Source organism: Mixophyes fleayi, chromosome 3 (assembly GCF_038048845.1).
Source record: "Mixophyes fleayi isolate aMixFle1 chromosome 3, aMixFle1.hap1, whole genome shotgun sequence".
NCBI lineage: Eukaryota > Metazoa > Chordata > Amphibia > Anura > Limnodynastidae > Mixophyes > Mixophyes fleayi.
Genome location: NC_134404.1, coordinates 108,317,169 through 108,338,667, shown reverse-complemented (window position 1 = coordinate 108,338,667; position 21,499 = coordinate 108,317,169). Strand labels below are relative to the sequence as shown.

The 21,499-nt window shown below is 37.6% G+C and overlaps 1 long non-coding RNA gene across 1 annotated transcript in view; it reads left to right on the top strand.

Moving 5' to 3' along the window:
* LOC142142740 (uncharacterized) overlaps window positions 1-21,098 on the top strand; it is a 68,507-nt gene extending 47,409 nt beyond the window's left edge. Inside the window, exon 3 of the long non-coding RNA XR_012689305.1 lies at window positions 20,959-21,098. This is a non-coding gene — a long non-coding RNA (uncharacterized LOC142142740). The remainder of the gene's footprint in view (window positions 1-20,958) is intronic.
* Window positions 21,099-21,499: the final 401 nt, after the last annotated feature.

Sequence of the window (21,499 nt, the reverse complement as noted above, 5' to 3'; positions counted from 1 at the left end):
AATGGGACTATAAAATAACTAACATATTCTCATGTAATCCTCCAATGTGGTGTACATGATACAGTGTACAAGGTTCCCTGAGGGAATATACATTGGACAGACCAAGCAGAAACTGCAATCCAGGACACCTGGACACCCCCGTGGGTAAACACTTCTCTGGACCAGGACACAGTATGACAGATTTAAAAGTCTTAATACTAAAAGGTTTTTTTACAAAATAACAGGGAGAGAAATATATGGGTGTCACCTGCCAGGGTATCTGGCAGCTCACCCGACCCCCGGCAAACTTACCTGGCTCCGGCGGTCCGCTCCATCCCGGGTGCCGCCATCTTGGATTCGGGTCTGCACATGCGCAGACCCGCAACTTATGAAAACTCTGACTGCCTTCCTATTGGCCAGGCAATCCTGGCGCCGAATTCAAAAAGGCACTTCCTCCAAACCTTCAGTGCCTGTTCCTCAGTTGCCTTTAGGTACCTAAGAAGTGGCTACTATTCTACTCCTCTTGTCTGCAAAGCTGACACTCTATTCCAGTACCGGCTACTCTACTCGTCTGCAAAGCTGACACTCTACTCAGGTACCAACTATTCTATTTTACTCATCTGCAAAGCTGACACTCCATTCAAGTACCTGCTACTCTACTCGTCTGCAAAGCTAACACTCTACTCAGGTACCAACTATTCTATTCTACTCATCTGCAAAGCTGACACTCCATTCAAGTACCTGCTACTCTACTCGTCTGCAAAGCTGACACTCCTATCAAGTTCCTTCTACTCTCCTGCCTTTCCAAGAGGGCCTCGCTCAGTACTCTGGCAGGGGCCGCGACCTGTGAGCAGACACAGCTAAGGCCATACTGCTTTGTGGCAGAGTAAACGCTAAACTGTGCAGATCCTAGGATTCGCATCGTAAAGACCCAGAATCAATTGAGACCGTGAGAGTAGGAACAGGCCAGAATTTTTCTTTACCATGACGGATCTCAATGTGGAACCCTCGGCGAAAGACATGTTACAGCCTTTGCTTAGCCGAGTGGAGCAACAGGATTCAATTCAGCGGCAGCTTCTACAAGGATTCCAAAGCCTCGCTGCTCGCCTTGATTCTCTTCAAGTACCTTCAGTTGTCCAGGCAGCAGGCCCTCCGGAACCTGTCGTACCTCTGCCTTACAATTCTACTATGTGCCTTCCAACTCCCTCTAAATTCGACGGGGGCCCTAAATTATGCCGGGGTTTCCTGAATCAATGTTCAATTCAGTTTAAACTCCAGCCACAGAACTTTCCCACTCAGCGGTCCAAGGTGGCATATCTCATATAACTCCTGTCAGGCCAGGCTTTAGCCTGGGCTTCACCTCTTTGGGAATGTGATGATCCTCTCCTGGCGGATGGTGCTGCTTTCATAGCAGCGTTTCGTAAAATATTCGACGAACCAGGAAGAGTCACCTCAGCAGCATCTAGCATCCTCCGCCTTCGCCAAGGTTCCCGCTCGGTGGCCCAATACGTTGTCCAATTTCAAACACTGTCATCCGAACTGCGTTGAAACAACGATGCCTTAGTGGCTACCTTCTGGCAAGGTCTATCCGATAAAATCAAAGATGCCTTGGCTTCTCAGGAATTACCCTCCACACTTGAGGCTATGATTTCACTTTGCAACAGGGTGGATCTTCACTTTCGCGAGAGGGCCTCTGAGAGGGATGCTTCCCGGCGTACTACGACTAGACCTGCTTCTCACTTCTCCCATCCGGGGCCGGTAGATGAGCCCATGCAAATTGGGTGCTCCGCCTGAACCCAGAGGAACGCGACAGAGGACTCAAGAACAAGTTGTGCCTATACTGCGCTGATCCAGGTCATCTCTTAAACTCCTGCTCCAAGAGGCCGGGAAATGCCAGACCCTAACCTGCTCCGGAGAGGTCAGATTAGGGCTTTCCAAAACCTCTCCCTCCATTAAAACTCCCAGTATCTGTTCCTTTCCTGTTACCCTCTACGGGCCCTCGGGTCCTATTCTTACCTCTGCCCTCCTGGACTCAGGAGCAGCTGGGAACTTTATCTTCTTTTCCTTGGTTTCACAGGCTTCCATACCAACTGTGCCTCTGGAGATTCCTGTTTACATCACAGCCATAGACAGCTCCCGAATTGCTAATGGTACTGTGGAACTTTGTACCCAACCAACCATCTTGCAAGTTGGAGCGCTTCATCATGAAGAAATCACCTTGCACATGCTTCCCTCTACCACAACTCCCATCATCTTGGGCCTACCCTGGCTCCAGCAGCACTCCCCCCAGATAAACTGGTCCACTTCTCAACTTCTCTCTTGGGGACCTGTGTTCTTCCAGAAGTGTCTTACTCGAGTGCAACCTCTCCGAGCCATTTCTACTTCACCTCAATCCACAACGTTACCCGAGCACTATCATTTCTTCCTGGATGTATTTGATAAAGTTCGTTCTGAACATCTGCCACCCTACTCTATTCAGGTACCAACTATTCTATTCTACTCGTCTGCAAAGCTGACACTCCATTCAAGTACCTGCTACTCTACTCGTCTGCAAAGCTGACACTCCACTCAGGTACCAACTATTCTACTCGTCTGCAAAGCTGACACTCTATTCAAGTACCTGCTACTCTACTCGTCTGCAAAGCTGACACTCCTATCAAGTTCCTTCTACTCTCCTGCCTTTCCAAGAGGGTCTCGCTCAGTACTCTGGCAGGGGCCGCGACCTGTGAGCAGACACAGCTAAGACCATACTGCTTTGTGGCAGTTCCTGGTGAACACCATCTGCTCATTAGGTTCCGCGCCCTGTTAGAGTAAACACTAAACTGTGCAGATCCTAGGATTCACATCGTAAAGTCCTAGAATCAATTGAGACCGTGACAATGGGAATTCAATCTGATAAGAACATTCCAGTCATTAACTCAAGGACTAAATATAACACCTGGATTTATGACCCACTACATGGACACACTTCACACCCCACAGCAGAGTAAATTCACATCTCTGAACTCCTAGGACTTTTACTAGTCCATCCCTAACTAAAACCTTTGTTTTATTACTTTATCTAAATGATGTATTCCCCCCCCCACCTGTACAAATTTCTTGATGTAGCAGCTCCTAAATGTTGTGCCTTTTCCTCCGTCATTCATTTGTAAATTTGCCTGATGAGGAGGCTTTGGTGTTCTGAAAGCTAGCAAATATAATCATTTTTTTTTGGTTAGCTGACACAAAAGTATATAACATCACATAGATTTTTCTGGCTAACACGATACTGCCATTATAATAATAAAAAAATATTTTTTTACTACACATTTTTCTATTTAGAAAGAAATTAAGATGATGAAAAGCACATTAACAGCGGATAGGTGTGACCCTTAAAAGACGATAGAGAAATGATATAGAAACTAAAACTTAAACGTAATATGTCAAAGCCTTTTAGAAAAGAACATAACAAGAATGTGAAATGTTGTTTCAGTTTCTATGGTAATTTTATATCTGTACGAAACAAAAGTAACTGTGACTAATTTTGTGGGGGCTTATTTAATAAAAGAGTGCTATGTGCAGCCATAGCAACCAATCAATTTCTAGCTTTTGATTTCCTGGTCCAGTTTACAAAATGAATGCAAATGGCTAATTAGTTACCGTGGGATACAGGATATTTGTGCATATACAGGCAGTACAGTTTTATTAAGTAAGAAAATAATTAGGCCTGTGTAACCAGAATAGGACTATACATTAAATTCATCGGGATTATCAAAACTATATATTACCATTATGATTCAATATAAATCTTTGCAGTCATTTCAACAAGGATATGCCTTAATTTAATTATCCTAATACAATAGAATTTTAGTCTGTTTGTATCTTATTTTGCTATATTATATGTAATAGTAATTCATTCTTAGTAACAAGTGGTATAAAGTTCTAATAATGACACATTCATAATATAAGCAAATGAAACAAACTAACCATGTGGTATCTAGAGCTAGTTTAGTTACCCTATAACCTAAACGTGCAGCAAAATGTAGATTTAAACCAAATTTCAGTTGTCTAAATGCGCTGATAGAACCTGTAACAGGACTAATTTAAAGTGATATGCATATTTTTATTCTGAATTGGCAAGTGCCAATATCCTACTTGTGCAAGGACGTGAATTGGAAAACCCACCTTGATGGGGATGTTAATCTATAATGGACAACATTTACAGCGGGAGAAATAAGTTTTGAACACATCAATATTTTTCTCAGTAAATATATATTTAATGTGGCTATTGTAATAAAATTTACACCAATGTCAGAAACAACCTTTGTAATCCACACATTCAAGTTTTGTGTAATAATGTGAAATAACACAGGGAAAAAGTATTGAACATGCTTTCTGAAATGTATTTAATACTTTGTACAAAAGCCTTTGTTGGTAATGACAGCTTCAAGAAGCCTCCTCTATGGAGAAACTAGTCGCATGCATTGCTCAGGTGTGATTTTGCCCCATTCTTCAATGCAAATAGTGTTCAAATCTTGAAGGTTCCGTGGGCTTCTTCTATGAACTCTGATCTTTAGTTATTTCCATAGATTTTCACTTGGATTCAAGTAAGGTGATTGGCTGGGCCATTCTAGCAGCTTTATTTTCTTTCTCTGAAACCAATTGACATTGTCATTGGCAGTATGTTTGGGATCATTTGACTTGCTGAAATGTCCACCCTCATTTCATCTTCAGCATCCTAAGTAGATAGCAGCAGATTTTTATCAAGAATATCTCAGTACATTTTTCCATTCATCCTTTCTTTAATTATATGCAGTATGCCAGTAGCATGTGCAGAAATACAGCCCCACACCATGATGTTCCCACCTTCATATTTTACTGTTGGTATGGTGTTTTTGGGGTGATTTGCAGTGCCATTTCTCCACCAAACATGGTGTGTATTATGGCATCCAAAGAGTTCAATTTTGCTCTCATCTGACCACACTATAGTCTCCCAATATTTCACAGGCTTGTCCAAATGTTGTGCAGCAAACTTTAAACAAGCTGCAACTTGTTTTTTCTTCAGCAAAGGAGTCTTGTGTGGTGATTTAACCCAAATTCGGATTAAATCATGCATACAGGCAATGGCGGTTGAGTGCATTACTTATTGTTTTCTTTGAAACAATTGTACCTGCTAATTCCAGGTCATTCTGAAGCTCTACACAAGTGGTCCTTGGTTCTTGAACAATTCTTCTGATAATTTTTTTTCACTCCTCTGTCAGAAATCTAGCGACGTGCACCTGGTTGTGGACGGTTTATGGTGAAATGATATTCTTTCTACTTGCGGATTATGGCCCCAACAGTGCTCATTGGAACATTCAGCAGTTTAGAGATCCTTCTGTAGCCAATGCCATCAGTATGTTTTGCAACAATAAGGTAGCGAAGGTCTTGAGAGAGCTCTTTGCTTTTACCCATCATGAGATGTTTCTTGTGTGACACCTTCGTAATGAGACACCTTTTTTTAGGCCATCAGTTGTGACTGAACCAGCTGGCAGGATTGCTTTCTAATTACTGATAGAGTTCAGCTGGTGTTTTGGCTTTCCTTTTTGCACCTCTTTTTCTTCAATACTTTTTCCCTGTGTCATTTCACATTATTACACAAAACTTAATTTATGGACATCTATGGTTTGATTTCTTTGCTTGTGTGGATTGCAAGGGTTGTTGCTGACATTTGGTGTAAATTTCATTACAACAGCCACATTGAATATATAATTACTGAGAAAAATGTAGATGTGTTCAATACTTATTTCACCCGCTGTACATGTGTTATTTTCTAAATACATAAGCTTATGCACACGTGAACAGTGAAGATGAACTTGTTGAGTGCAAAACCAGTTGGGTTTCACAATCATGTGTGATTTTTGTTCATTCCTCTGTGTGTGTAGAAAGGCTTTACATTTGCCTTGAAATTCCTATGTAGGCCAGTGAAAATGTTTATAGTACAAAGAAAGTTGTTTCGTTGTCAATGCTGTACAAGAATGTGTGCTGACTTCTCATTGTAAGACTGTGTGACCTGTAGACTTTTCAGAGGAAGATGTGCTCTATCTATGAATATTGTACTGTATGCAAACTTTCTAGAAAATATTCTAGAGTGTGCATATGAATATTTTTTTTAATTCAAAGGGGAAATTCACGCAGTGAAAAATCTTCATTTACCCCTTGATATGCTTGGTTATTTTATCATTTTGGAATTAAGAATTAAATTGTTAAATTTGAATAATATTCTGTTGAATGTAAAGGGTCTTGAATGAATACAAGTCTTAATGAGGAGTCTTAATATATAATGCAGATTGGACAATATAGGGTGAGACTATCTCAACGGATCATTTGGTAACAGTGTTGAAATGTGCAGATATGCAGCAAACCATAGCAATCAATCTACAATTAGCTTTGACTGATCTATTGCAAGGCATACAATAAAAACTGATTGTGGATTGGTTGCCATTCTTTACTGCATATTTGCACATTGTTGACAAATAATAATAATTTTGTTGCTAAAACTAAAGATTATATTTTTTAAAAAACTGTCTAGGTTTTTAACGCTGCAGTATTTCAGAAATCTTTTCAACGTTAAAACTTTAAAGCTTTTACACAATCATCTGAATTATTTAGCACTTTAAGATGTAGATGTTTTCAGGAGCATAGGATTCCATGTGATACATAATGTGGCACTCAATCGGAACTCTGGTGGAAGGTCACAGTGAACACGCTTCACCTTTAACCTTTTATTCCATTATAAGGAGTGTTAATTCCAAGGGCTTTTACTTGATGCTTTTCAAACAGATGCTTGTTTTCTCCTTTTTACGGGAGCTAGCTTTGTTGCTTCAGCACATTTCATATTAATATATTTTATTAATATACTGAATGCCATCAAAATGGATTTAGAGTCAACCAGGAGACAGCTCAGGGCCAGGAAAGAAACAATGTATAACATGAACCATAGGGAGTAAATTGGCATGTGCATAATATACAGCAGATTCCCATTAGGGTCATTTCTTGTTGTGGTTTTGGTATGGTTTTCCTTCACGCACTATAATGCTACTGCACACTACACCAACCTCCCTACATACACAATGTTGTCATCACCTCATCAAATCATTCCTGTACTTCCAAGGGCAGCTGCATTCAAAAACAAGAACTCAACATGCCTACTATTTTCTCTGTGCTCTTCAATCTGCTTTGTCAATTCCTGTTTATGCCCTTCCTTCTTCCAATGCCAGAGGAACCAACAGCAAGTCTTTATTCTCAAAAACTGTGTACTCTACCTTAAAGGACAACTATTGCAAAATTCACTTTTCAACTTGATCATTATCTGTAATGCAAAAAATATATTAATCAGTCCATGCTATCAATGCCAAGAATTATGCAGTTTGTTGGTGTTTGATTTTAAAGTCAAAATTCTTTAGAAAGGTTTGTGTGGGTTTCCTCCGAGTGCTCCGGTTTTCTTCCACATGCCAAAATCATACCTAGTAGGTTAATTGGCTGCTATCAAATTGACCCTAGTCTGTCTCTCCCTGAGTCTGTTTTAGGAAATTTAGACTGTAAGCTCCAATGGGGCAGGGACTGATGTGAATGAGTTCTCTGTACAGCGCTGCGGAATTAGTGGCGCTATATAAATAAATGGTGATGATGGTGATGATGCTTGAGTATAGGATGTAATTTCAAATCACTGAATGAAATTCACAAAACTAAAGTTGGCCTTTTAAAAAAAATCTTTAACAATTTCTTCTTCAATGTTAAATTCCCAAATAATTAACACATTCTAATTAATACATTACCAACATATATGTCAGCTTTAAATTTTACTCTGGAAAATAGGTGTAGCCTAATTAGGACCATATGTTCCAAATGTTTTTCTGACTGTTTCTTTAGAACAGTAATCTTTATTTCCTTCAAGCCGTAATTTGTTCTCTCTGTCTTTAACTGTTTGCTTTAATATACATTTTGTCATATTTAAAAGGGTTTCATTGATAGTGAAGCAATATATTGAAACAATGTTTTTAATTTTTAAAAAATTTTTTTCAATTATGAAATGTGTAACATTCCAGGCATACCACGCTGCTGAACAGGTGCAGTTCCCACATAGGGGCAGATTTCTCAAACCTTCTAAAAAGTAAAAGTTGCCCACAGCAACCAATCAATTCTAGCTATCATTCTAGCTATCATTTTCTAAACTGTAATATATACATGATAGCTAGAATCTGATTGGCTGTTTTGGGCAGCACCTTTACCTTTCCTTTTTAGATGGTTTGATAAATCTTCCAAAACGTGCTGTCTATACTGTGTGTACAAACATCACTATGAAGTTGCAGGCCCAGACCTACGGCCAGGTGGAGAAAGGAGGGTATCCTGGAGAGCTGGATTCCAGCAAACAGAAGCTTATGTGAATCCTGTGTTTTTGTGAGAAGAGATTTAAGTGCACTACAATCCCCATCATGACATACACGATGAACATGGTAAATTATTTATTGCATTTTTATACTCTTCTCATCAATACATTTTAAGCCCAAAAAAATTAAAATAAAAATTTGCGTCCAATATACAGAATTATTTTTTTTTTAATATCATTTTTATTTAAAATATAAATAAATACTGTACAGTACCTCATTATTGAAAAAGACGAACATTTTCAGGGACATTTACATTTTCTCATCTGCAGCTTCATTCTAGAGGCAGGGAAGCTGATTATTAGGGCTAGCTGGAGAGAAATAAGTGGAATGTCCAATGAGAAATGGATTCTGCCAGTCAGGAGCTGAGGAAAGTTGTGTGCTAGAGAGAGAATTTACAGGCACAGACCTTGGTCCAGCTGGAGTGTGTCTGAATAGCTTGACTAGCTTGAACCAAGCTAAGTGACCATAGCGAGTGGCTGAAGAAGTAATTTCAGCAGTACACTTATGTGGTAAGCTGGACATAAAAGTTAGATTTTACAATCTAGGGCATTGAGCCCACCATGACACATTGTGGCCAAACTTGACAGATCCAGACATTTTAATGCTGCAACAGGTTGCCAAGATTACAATCCAGAAATACTAGCACAAAGTAAGAATGACAAACTGATGCAAAATATGTACAATAAAATGATTTTTTTATTATTATTATTATTATTATTATTAATAATAATAATAATAATAATAATAATAATAATAATGTGCAAATTAATAAATGCACAAAATACCTAAGAATGTACAAATATTCAGTTATATTGCCTGTGTCTAAATTCAACATTATCTTGGGATGGCAAACATTCATTATTGTCTCTCTCTGTTTTAAATTCAATAGTGCTTGGGAATGACAAACATTCCAGATTTGTTTCTATATTTTGCAAAGTCTTGTTTTGATCTCACTTTAATCATAAATTACAGTGACTTTTTTTTATAATTAAGTCAATGCTGACACAGACACTCATGCCAAGTGACCAGATTACATAGAAGCCTGTTATTGCTTTTGGCAGATGACCACGCACAGGCCCACAGCAAGCATCTACAGACCAGATTTGCAAACATGCCCAAAACAGATCCAGTATTTTTTTCCAATTCATTATCACTGTGCTCATTTAAAGAGTTGAGGGTTGATATCAGACCATTTTGCTGACTCATGAAAAATGTACGTATTATTCATTTTAATCAAAGTAAAGTGCACAGTAGAACTCTAAAACATAAGGAACACTGCCACTTTCAAACAAGTTGTTTCTATTAAATCTATAAGGCCAAAACATACATATTTGTCAATATAATGTGGTGCCTGAGTTTTAGCAGATACCGCAATGTCTCATGGAGCTGTAATGCTTTAGTTTGGTTGTTTTATGTAACAGATGCCGCTCTGCAGTCTTAAGGCTGTGTGGCCAACACCCGTCTACTTTAAAGTGCCATTTGTGTTTTTAGCTTTGGGCAAGCATGATTGAAAAAATAAAAACTATCTGCTCCAACCATGATGAAGGCAGTTTGGAAATGATATCACAAGGGAGAGACAGATACAACACATTTATTTATTGCATATTTATTATTGTTTATTCATATAGTGCCAGTATATTACTCAAAACTGTAGAAATAATATTTATCATTCACATCAGTCCCTGCCCCATTAGAACTTCAAATGTAAAATCCGTAATACACAACCAAAAACTTACAGATTAGGGTACAATTTTAGTCAGCAGCCAATTAACATAACAGTATGTTTCTGGTGTGCGGAGCAACCAGGGGAAACCTATGTGAACGTGGAGAGAACATAGTGGATAAGTGGAATAGCCTCCCATCAGAGGTGGTAGAGGATAATGCAGTAGAGCAATTTAAACATGCTTGGGATAGACATAAAGATATCCTTACAAAGAATAAAGGATCAAATATGGTTTGAGGTTACCATAGGTTAAAAAATGGGCAGACTAGATGGGCCAAGCGGTTCTTATGCACCGTCAAATTCTATGCTTCTATGTTTAACATACAAATTACACTCTTCCTAAGTGGAAGACGCAGACCCCTATATATTGGACACTAAGAGATTACTCTGACTTATTTCAGCATGTTGCCTTGTTATTATGCCTGTGGACTAATATAGCCAAGATCGGTTACCTAAGTGATATGGTATATTATTACTAACAAGATTGTGAAGCTTGCGAATGTATGCCTTTACGAATGGTTATAAGGAGACCCTGTAACCATATTTGTTTTAATCTGTTTAAACCCAGTGCACTGGGGCCAATGTGTATAATAAAACGTGTGTTACATAAACAGCTATATTGACATATCTGTATTCATCCTATATCTAGAGTATTGCGCCTGGGAGTACATTATTTTCTACAAATTACACACAGATAGGGACCTGGTCGGAATCAAACTCATGACCCCAGCGGAACAAGGCAGCAATGCTAACCACTGTGCCTGTTGTTCTCTGCCACAATCATTACACACAGTGTTGTGATATCACTGCAGGCTGCCCGTACCCCAGAAAGACTGTATTTTGTAAAATATATATAGCCGTAAAACTCTTACAGGGATTCACAGAAACCTCTACATTGAGGTCACAATAATAAAGCAAAACACAGACAAATCTATTGAGTAAATATTAGTTTTAGTACTGATGTTTCTGAAAATCACATGGACAATATGTGTTCAAGATTCACTCAGATTAGTTTTATTGTAAAGTTATGTGTCACTGAAAACAAGGTTTTATACTGTAACATTCAGTTAAAGATTAGGTATTGCATTAAATACACACTGTCCAACATGAACCCATTCACCCAGTATAAAATACTCTACTCCAAAAGTTTCAACGTAATTTTCTAATGCAGATTCCTATACTGAAAACAATTATTAATGAGAAGGGTGTTTTTTAACATGAATTAATTAACAAATCACAAGTAACTATAATAGTAAACTAATGGAAATAAAGTGGGAATTTTGGGAGCAGAGTATTTTGTACTAAATGGAAGAAGTAATGTTGGAGGGTGTCTCAGTAATAAATGCATTCATATATATGAAGATGTTGTCAACGCTTTTGAATTAAATCATCCACATTTTAGGGATTGTGGGTCTCCAGTAATCCTCAAATAAAGTGATAAAAACAAATAGAGTCCACAGCACTAACATCAGCAAGATAAAAATTCTAAATAGTCTCAAACTAAAGACTGCAGGCAAGAGGTGTCAAACAATTGACCTGTTGAGCTGCACACACCAGACTCCCAAACTGCAATAGCATATATGGCAGTGATGGGTGTTATGTTTGCTTGGTCGCTATCAATAAATATTGTCCACTGCGGTCAAGTGTGGTTCCAATGCACAAAAGAGATTTAATTATTATTATTATTATTATTATTATTATTATTATTATTGTTTATTTGTAGGGCCCCACAAGGTTTTCACAGCGCCGCACACAGTACAAACAGTAGACTATACAGTAGACTATACAGGGTAGAACCGTACAGAACAATAAACACACAGTACCAGTACTTCAGAAACTCTGGGAGGGCAGATACAGTAGAGACGGAGCAGAAGAACAGGTATGGAGACTGGAGGGAAGAGGACCCTGCTCATTCGAGCTTACATCCTAAGGGAAGGTAAACAAAGTCAGGCACAAAAGGGAGCCAGTGAATCAAAGGGGAGAGAGAAGAGGGGTCAAGGGAGGATGAGCAGAAGAGATGAGAGGTTAAATGGATGGTTGGTAGGCCTTAAGGAACAGGTGAGTTTTAAGTGCCCATTTGAAGGAGCACAGATTGGGAGAGAGACGGATGGAGCGAGGGAGGTCGTTCCAGTGAAAGGGGGCAGCACGGGAGAAGTCTTGGATTAATAGCAAAATGTAACAAATAACAATTAAATAAAATAAAGTACAGCCGATACATACGCAGCGCACTGGATCCAGCATACAGTCATTCAGTCCTGAAGCCTGTGGTCAAAATAGACTGAATGATGGTCTCATTACCTGATTTTTATACAGTTTGTGTTACATATAAAACAGTGGTGATGTTGTGGCATTTTTCCATTGGTTCAGGATTTAGGACAGTCCAGTATAATGCAGGTCATAGGTTGGTTCAAACAATGCTCTCCAAGGGTGGGGGTCAACTCTCCAACTGCTGCCTATGTGTCTTCCCGCTGAAATACTGGTTCAAACTAGTCTATTAGCATTTCAAACAAAATATCGTTTTGAGCATTAATCCTTTGTCATCCATAACTAGCATACGCAAGGTGCGATCGCTTACCCAATTGTAGCGGGTGTCTAATGGTAGAAAGTGGATTAGTATAACACTAAGCATCATACACTTCCTATATCCTGAACCTTAGATATCAAAAAAGTGGTATTAACATTATTATATTAACCTATTAAATCTATTACATTTAATTGGAAACAACTTCATCCAATTATCTGACTTTCATATGGGCAACCTGATACACTTCCAGGGCTACATGTGAGGCCCTCTAGCCTTCAGAATGGTTGCATATATATATATATATATATATATATATATATATATATATATATATTTAATCAAAGAGACACTACTCTGTAATGACATATCAACAGGCAGTTTATTATAAGATAAACAGTATAATAGCCAATGTTTGCTCAAAAAGTGCCCCGACCATATGCCACAAAATACCCCACATGACCTTAGTTCCCTCATGTATTCCAAAACTCTTCACATGTCATCTACAACCCCTCCTACATGGTCTCCAACAGTACTTAATGCTAATGACTGCTAAATAATGGCCACTTATTAACCATTAATTACCACTGCACCATAAAGTGCATTTTCCATTTCAGTCAAGATTCAGGCATTTCTCATGGAGGTAGGAGAGAAAACATATGGTACTGACCTGTAATCTTCTGCTCTGCACTGATTTCTTACTCGAGCGCTCCTGTGATGCAGAAGACTTCCTCCAATCAGCTCTTTATTCTTACACAACTTCACCTGCAGATATAGCAGATTCAGAGGAAAGAATAGTTTTTCAAGCAGTTTGGAAGCCGCAAGTGAGAGATGACTGGCATGCTGATGCCATCTGTTGCCCATCACTGATATACAGTAATTAGCAGGTTTCTTTATAGGGTGCAGATTCCATGAGGTCTCTATGCAAACCTTCCATATTGACTGCAATCTCTTTAAACTTGCTAAGTTCCATTTCAGTATAGCCTATAACATGGTTCAGCCTACAGACAGCAAAAGCACAGATACATCATACCCTCTGTGGTATTTAAAGTCAAAGGAAAGTTTTATTCCATTTCCATAATAAAGGTATGTAAAGCAGTCACCAAATAAATGCAGTGTTCCAAACTGTAAATGTATAACCGGGGATGCCCAACCAGGTTTTGCAATTATGGCTTCACCAGTGGCTATTGCAATGGTATCAATGAGCATCAATTAACTTAGTTACAAAGTATGTGAAATGAAAGCAAATAAAATGCTACTGTGGAACATATAATTAATTGCTTGTAAAATAATTAAGTTAAATCCCAATGGTAAAACCGTATGGAGCTATAGTGCCTAAACAATGTATCTCGTTTGCTTTATTCTTCAACATATCCCTAATGACATTACTTCTTCTCCAGTGTTTCCTAATGTGTTATAATCCAGAACATTCTCATCCCCTTGGACCTTCATTGTCAATGAATCAAAAATTATTTGGAAGATTAGGGGCTAGATTTACTAAACTGCGGGTTTGAAAAAGTGGGGATGTTGCCTATAGCAACCAATCAGATTCTAGCTGTCATTTTGTAGAAAGCACTAAATAAATGAAAGCTAGAATCTGATTGGTTGCTATAGGCAACATCCCCACTTTTTCAAACCCGCAGCTTAGTAAATCTAGCCCTAGGAGTTAATCATACGTTTGTAACATGCTTGTTAATTTGTTTTTAATTTTCTTCCAGTCCTTCCCCCTTGCTGTATTCTACCATGACGCTGAATTAAATATGTTACATTGGCTGTGTCACAACGAATATAACCCTTTATTTTAAAAATAGTGTTACTGCGTCATTATTTTACTTCTGAGCATTTGTCTGAGTTATTTTTGGTAACTGCGTGCTTTACATCTCCTACCAGAAACCATTCATAACAACATTGGGATTCAAGCGAGGAGATTCTAAATGGAAACTTCTAACCAAAGTGCTCTTAATAACATTCTTGAGCAATGATGCTGGCAACTTGAGTGTCCTTCATCGATATTTCTACCAGTTACCCAACCTCCACAAAAGTGTAGGATATAAAAAGTTAACCTGTATTTTGCTAATTTCACTTGTAACTCAATGGTCATATAATTTAAGTAAAAAGAACTATAAAGACATTTAAAGGCAGTAAATCTTATATACATATACATATACATATGTAGCATTTCCAGGATACTAAATTGTATTTTTCTAAATGATCTTTCTTTCTCTATGTCTTTCTACCTCAGTAGTGGTGAATTTTGAAGCCAAAAATGGGTGTATTTCAAAACAAATTTAATACACCCCAAGGGATCTGTTTTATTCCAACACCCATTAATTGCCTAACAAGAAGATATTACCTTTATTTATTCTTTTATTTTATTAACATCTATATAGTGTCAGTATATTTTGCACCGATGCACAATTGGTAAGTGGAATAAAACGAGACTCAGTATTAACAGAGATGTAAGAGGGCACTGCCTGGTTACAATCTATAGTAAAAAGAGTTTGATACAAGAGTTTAAGTGCCACAAAACTGCATATGCATATTGGTCCAGAAAACAATGGGAAAATGTTCTTAGATCCAGTAACACAGCAATGCTGGTTTGGGAGTCAGAGAGTTGCTTGAATATAGAAGGAAAATACGTTTTTGAGTGAATTGTGTAGAGGGCAGTGATCCGGTATATTTGCTTAGGGCGTTTAAGAGACTGAAGAGGGAATTTGATAAGCTTGCATAAAGAGGTGAGTTTTCAGCAAACACTTTGGTTTGACAGTTAGGGAAAGTCTTGTTGTATGAGGGAGGAGATTTCACAAAGTGGGGGCAGCCTGAAAAAGTACATAAATACATATCCACTGTATCATCAACATTTATTTATATAGCGCCACTAATTCCGCAGCACTGTACAGAGAACTCATTCACATCAGTCCCTGCCCCATTGGAGCTTACAGTCTAAATTCCCTAATATACACACAGACAGACAGAGAGAGACTAGGGTCAATTTTGCTAGCAGCCAATTAACCTACCAGTATATTTTTGGAGTGTGGGAGGAATCCGGAGCACCTGGAGGAAACCCACGCAAACACGGAGAGAACATACAAACTCCACACAGATAAGGCCATGGTCGGGAATTGAACTCATAACCCCAGGGCTGTGAGGCAGAAGTGGAGGTATAACTAAGTATACCTGAGTATATGATTGTATGCTCGTATGCTCGTACTGATACTGGACTTGGTGTTTTTATTCTAACATCTTTAACATTCCGACGCTTACAATATTGTGGAATTTATTTTTTTGTGTCAGATTTTTTCTTTCTTTTTTTTTTTCTTTTAGCATGATTTGATTTAGAAATATTTAAGCTTTTCCCTCTTGATTGGATGTAACCTGAGGTAGGGGGAAGGTGTGTGGTAATCGGTATAGATAGATATATGGGGGAAAATACCGGGGAAAGAATCCTGGAGTGAAAGGTGGAAGATCTAAATATTCATAGGTCAAATCACAGGTTACTCGCAGTTCCTCCTCCCCTACAGTGAAACCCCCTAGACCTTCTTTGGAAGTTGGTACATCTACAGCTACAGTCAGTTCTGATTCCCTGATTTCTCCTACAGCTGCAGAGATGGCTAAAGCACAATCACTTGTATTAATGCCTTTGATTGATCAGAAATTAGATAGCATACATGCTGCTGTCACTATTCCCATGGCACAAATTGAAGCAAATGCTAAACGCATTGATTCTTTAGAGACTAGAGTCAGTGATATTGAGGACTCTAATGAGGCCTTACAGGTGGAAACCTCCTCCCAAAGTAAAACAGTTAAAATGCTTATAGACAAAACAGACGATCTTGAAAATTGTTCTAGACGTAGTAATCTCCGTTTTATTGGTATTCCTGAAACAGTGAATGGAACTGATCTGTTAAAAGTTTTGGAAATTGAGATAATTGAAGCTGTAGGTGATGCTAATGCTAAGAGTGTTATAATAGAGAGGGCTCATAGAATTGGTTCAGAACATGGCAATATAAATAGTCATCCTAGACCAGTCATTGCTAAGTTTCTTAGCTTCAGAGAGAAGGAAATGATTTTACGCTCTTTCCGTAGAACTGAATCTTTGACAGTAAGGGGGTCAAGGATTCTGATATATCAGGTTTTTTGTACTATTACCTTGCAAAAACTAAGAGAATTTGCTCCATTGTGTAAAATTCTTTCGGAGAATCAAGTGCAGATTGCTTTATTATATCCTGCTAAATTACGAATTACGGATAAGGGGCAAAATTATATTTTTGAAGACCAGGATTTTGTAAATCAGATGAATCTTTCAGATACTATGCAAATGAGATCATTCAAATGAATAGGTTGTCCAATGATGTTAATTTGTTTGATATTTTTTGCCTTCTTATTTGTGATTGCAGTTTTTTCCTCCATGCCTCTGGTATTTAAAGTCAGGAGGCATGAAGTTAGGTCAGGTGGAAAATTGTAAAAGGGAGAAGTTATGTATTTATAGTCCACAACTTTTATTTAGGATTTTGATTGTTATTAGTTTTTGGCAATACAGGTGCGGTCATAGATATAAAGAAATTGAAATTTGTTCTCGTCCTGCTTGTTGGGACAGGGCGGGAGAGGTGTTTGGTAAATTCCTAACTGTTTTATCTTGCCCGAGAGTGGGGATAGGATAATAAGAAACAATATGATAGAAATTGAGTTTCAGGATGTTGGAGTCTAAATGTAATATTTTCTCCTGGAATGTAGGAGGATTGAATTCACTGCTTAAGCGGAATAAAGTTATAACCCATTTGAAGACTTTGTCACCGGATATTGTATTTATTCAGGAGACACATTAGAATTGTACTCAGGGGATGATTTTAAAGTCTTCATGGATCCAAGATTGTATTTCTCCCCCTTATGAAACTTAAACAGCGAGGAGTTGCGATACTTTTGAACAAAAGACTGCGTTATACTAATGAGGATCAGTTAATTGACACTGAGGATAGATATATTATTTTGCATTTGTTAATTAATTGTAAACATTTTACTTTGTTGAATATTTATGCTCCAAGTATGCCTAATCGAGAAAATTTATTTAATTATTAAGTTTTTGCCTTATAATAAATCACCAGGATCTGATGGTCTAGGGGGGAGGGGAATACTATAAAATATTATGTTTTAATATAATACCATTTCTTTCTACTATGTACGGTAGATTGCATGCTGAATACCTTCCCTTCCATCGTTTTAACGAAGCATACACAATATTTATCCCTAAGCCAAAAAAAGGTTTATCTTCTTATCGTCCGATCATTTTGTTAAATCAAGATTTTAAAATTTTTGTTAAAATAATGGTAAATAGGTAATAAAGCTATCTTCCTGATTTGATTACATCTCATCAGTTGGGTTTTACTCAAGGTCGACATTCGGTACGAGGGGCACCTACGGCTATTGCAGCTGTTGTTAAATCTACACATATAATTAAGGCAATTGCCGAAGTTTTGTTAAGTATAGATGCAGAACAAGCATTTGACAAAATCTCATGGAAGCATCTTTAACTTATATTTGAGTATAGGCAATTTGGAGAGGAATTCGCCAGGTTTGTTAAATACATATATATAATAATCCAATTACATATCTATCTTTAGATAATATTAACAATAAACTGATAAAAATGACTCGTGGAACGCGGCAAGGATGTCCATTATCGCCCCTGCTTTTTAACCTGGCCCATGATCCTCTTTTACGAATATTGACAGAAATGACAGATTTTCATGGTGTTTCCTTGGGGGTAGAAGAAGTAAAGGTGGTAGTCTCTGCTGATGATCTGTTGTTGTTTATTTCTGACCCACATTCCTCAATACCACCAGTGCTTGATAAACTTGCAGAGTTTGGGATGGTGTCTGGATTTACAGTTAATAATCTGTGGCAATGGTTTTGGGGTAGGTTACTAAACCAACATGGGGGAGAGCCTTTGGGTTACGTGGGCATCCCATTCACTAACATATCTAGGGATTAAATTACCTAAGAATATACATTATCTTTACTCCTTGAATGTTAGTCCTATTATTAAAGAAGTTGTTGCTCAACTTCGGAGATGGAATGAGCTTCTCCTGTCATATCTAGGTCAAGCAAACTTGATAAAAATGACTATTTTCCCAAAGATATTGTGTCCGCTGCAACTTTTGCCAGTTCTGTTAACTGCCGTAAATGAAAAATTGTAAGATGGGGAATTTCGTTGATTTATTTGGCAAGCTAAGAGATCTAGAACTGGCTTACTTAAGCTGCAACAGCCCATATCGAGAAGGGGAATCAACTTTCCGAATTTAAAGATTTATAATCAAGCTGTGATTCTTAGGTATGTTCGTGAATGGCTTAATGCCCGAAACGTCTACGTCAATTTAAAAGCTGATAGTTCTTTTGTATCTACTTGCAGTTTGGTTTCTTTCTTACATTTACCTAGGCAAGACCTATTGGAATAATGGATAGACAACCCCTTATTACTTACTACATGGAAAATTTGGAGTACAACTCGAATAAAATATGGGCTTAATTGTACTCATTCGCTTTATTTACCATTTTATAAGAATCCTGATTTTCAAGAGGGGAAAGCTATATATCCATTCAATATATGGCAGAATATGGAAATCCCCAATATAGGATCATTAGTAGATCAGCAAGCTAGGAAAATACTTATGGTAGCTCAGATTAGTGCGGAATTTGAACTGCCCTTTATGCATGTCTTTGGAGTACATCAGGCTCACCATTATATTCGGTTATTAAACATCTCTCAGCCCAAGACTGGATTAATGAATTAGATACTGTCATTTCTAGGCCAATATTAGGTCAGGGGGCCATTTCTGTTCATTACAAACTTTTACAAACAATGTTTGATTATACAAAAATTTGTTCGGGACTGTCTTACTGGGTAGATCTTTTTCCTCAGGTGACTTTGGATATGATCTTTAAAACACTTGTATTTTCTATCAAGACGTTACCAGCTAGTATATATAGGGAAATGTTTTATAAGATATTCCATAGAGGCTATTTGTCCCCACATCGAGGTTATATTATGGGTCTAGTTGAATCATATTGTTGCCCGTAATGTCATTGCTCAAAGGCTACGTTTTTTCATTGTATATGGAAATGTCCATACATTAGACATTTTTGGAGGCAGGTCTATCACTATGCATCAATATATCTTTTAAACTATGTTCCTTTATCCCCGGAGTGGGCTGTATTGGGAATTGTGACAGTCTCTTCTCAAATAACGAGGGGAAGTAGAAAATTACTCTTGATTATTCCGGCTGTTTCTCGGAAGAGTGTTTTGAAAATGTGGACACATGAAAAACCGCCATCCTTAGATATATTTCAGACAGAAATGTTTTTTTGCTTTTAGAATGGATTGGATGGAGACCGCTTTGCATAAGGATAATAAAGTAAATCCCTTTTTTGAAATTTGGGAAAGCTTTATTTACTTATTACCTAATACATTTTAGTTACAAATTGTTTATGCTTCAAACTTACAAGTTGGTATGAGAAAAGGATAGGTTTAAACAATCCCCCTATTCAATTATCAAATGAAATAGTTTATATGTAGAAAGTGGGTTTTTCTTTGGAGTAGGTATTAGACTCCTTTTAGATAAATTGACGGCACCTGGAAGATGTATTTAAAAATGTATCCAAAAATGTATTCAAAATTAAGTAAAAATATTGCATTGAATATGTAAGGAAATTAAATGATATTTTTAGCACTATGTTAAAGTTTCCTCTTTTTTATGTATTGTATAATTATGTTGTATGACAATTAACAAAAAATAAAAAAAAATAGTACTACCAGGAACCCATCATTACAGGGAAATGGGAATTCAGAATGTCACACTTAAAAAATCTTCTATAAAAAAAAGAAGATAAAAGTCAGACCTGGCAATGTGACCCATTCCGGCTGATAATGTTTTACTCCTGTTTCTCCATGCTTATTTTCCAATTGCTATTAACCTGGGTTGAATTATTAGTTAGTATTATAGATAACAGCATCAATGAATTAATTAATTGCTGGTTATTGCTCTTAGAAAGGACTTGGAAATACGGCAAAAGGTCAAGTTGACAGCCCTGTGATATTTTTTCTTTTGTTCTCTTAAAGAGAAGCTGGTAGGCCTGTTAGGCTACGACAATGATAAGAGTAAATTACTGTAAATTAGTTACACAAGTTGTTCACAAAGAACAGAAGGGAAAAGACTAATTAAACTCTAAAACAGTGCCAAGCATAGCTTTGTTAAAGTGTCATGATAAGCTAAATTAATATGTATTTCAACTGAACGTGTATACATTTGTTTGTCCTCTTTTGCTGAGTATAGAGTGGCGTTTCTCCATGTTCAGGTGTGATAGAAAGGCTGCAGTATGCCAGCATCCTCAGTCAATCGCAACGAGTAACGGAACAGTCCCAGGTGATTAATCAAGCTCTGGCAGAGCTAGCAACGATCCCGTATCTGCAGGAGATCAGTCAACAAGATGTTGAACTGGTAAGCATTCTTTAAATCATTTGTGGCTTATGCAAGCATTGAGCATAACTGAACACAGAGCAATACACTCCAGGGCTTTTGGGATAGAAATCCTCTTAATAAATGCCCTTCTAAAACTCTTTTATAATGGATTGAGGCTTCATTATGCTGTGTATACAATTACACTAGTTTAGAAAACATTACCTGAACTAAGTGTGCTTTTGGATATTGGATGTGTTGGCAGATTGGGGAGCATTTATGATAATAGTTTACAAATGAAACAGTACGTATGGTGTATAACAACCAGGATGCACAGGACATTTTAATTTATAATACAGGGTTGTAGCTTTTTGGTTGGATGATGGCACAGAGGTAACTGGAGCTTTTGACAAACTAA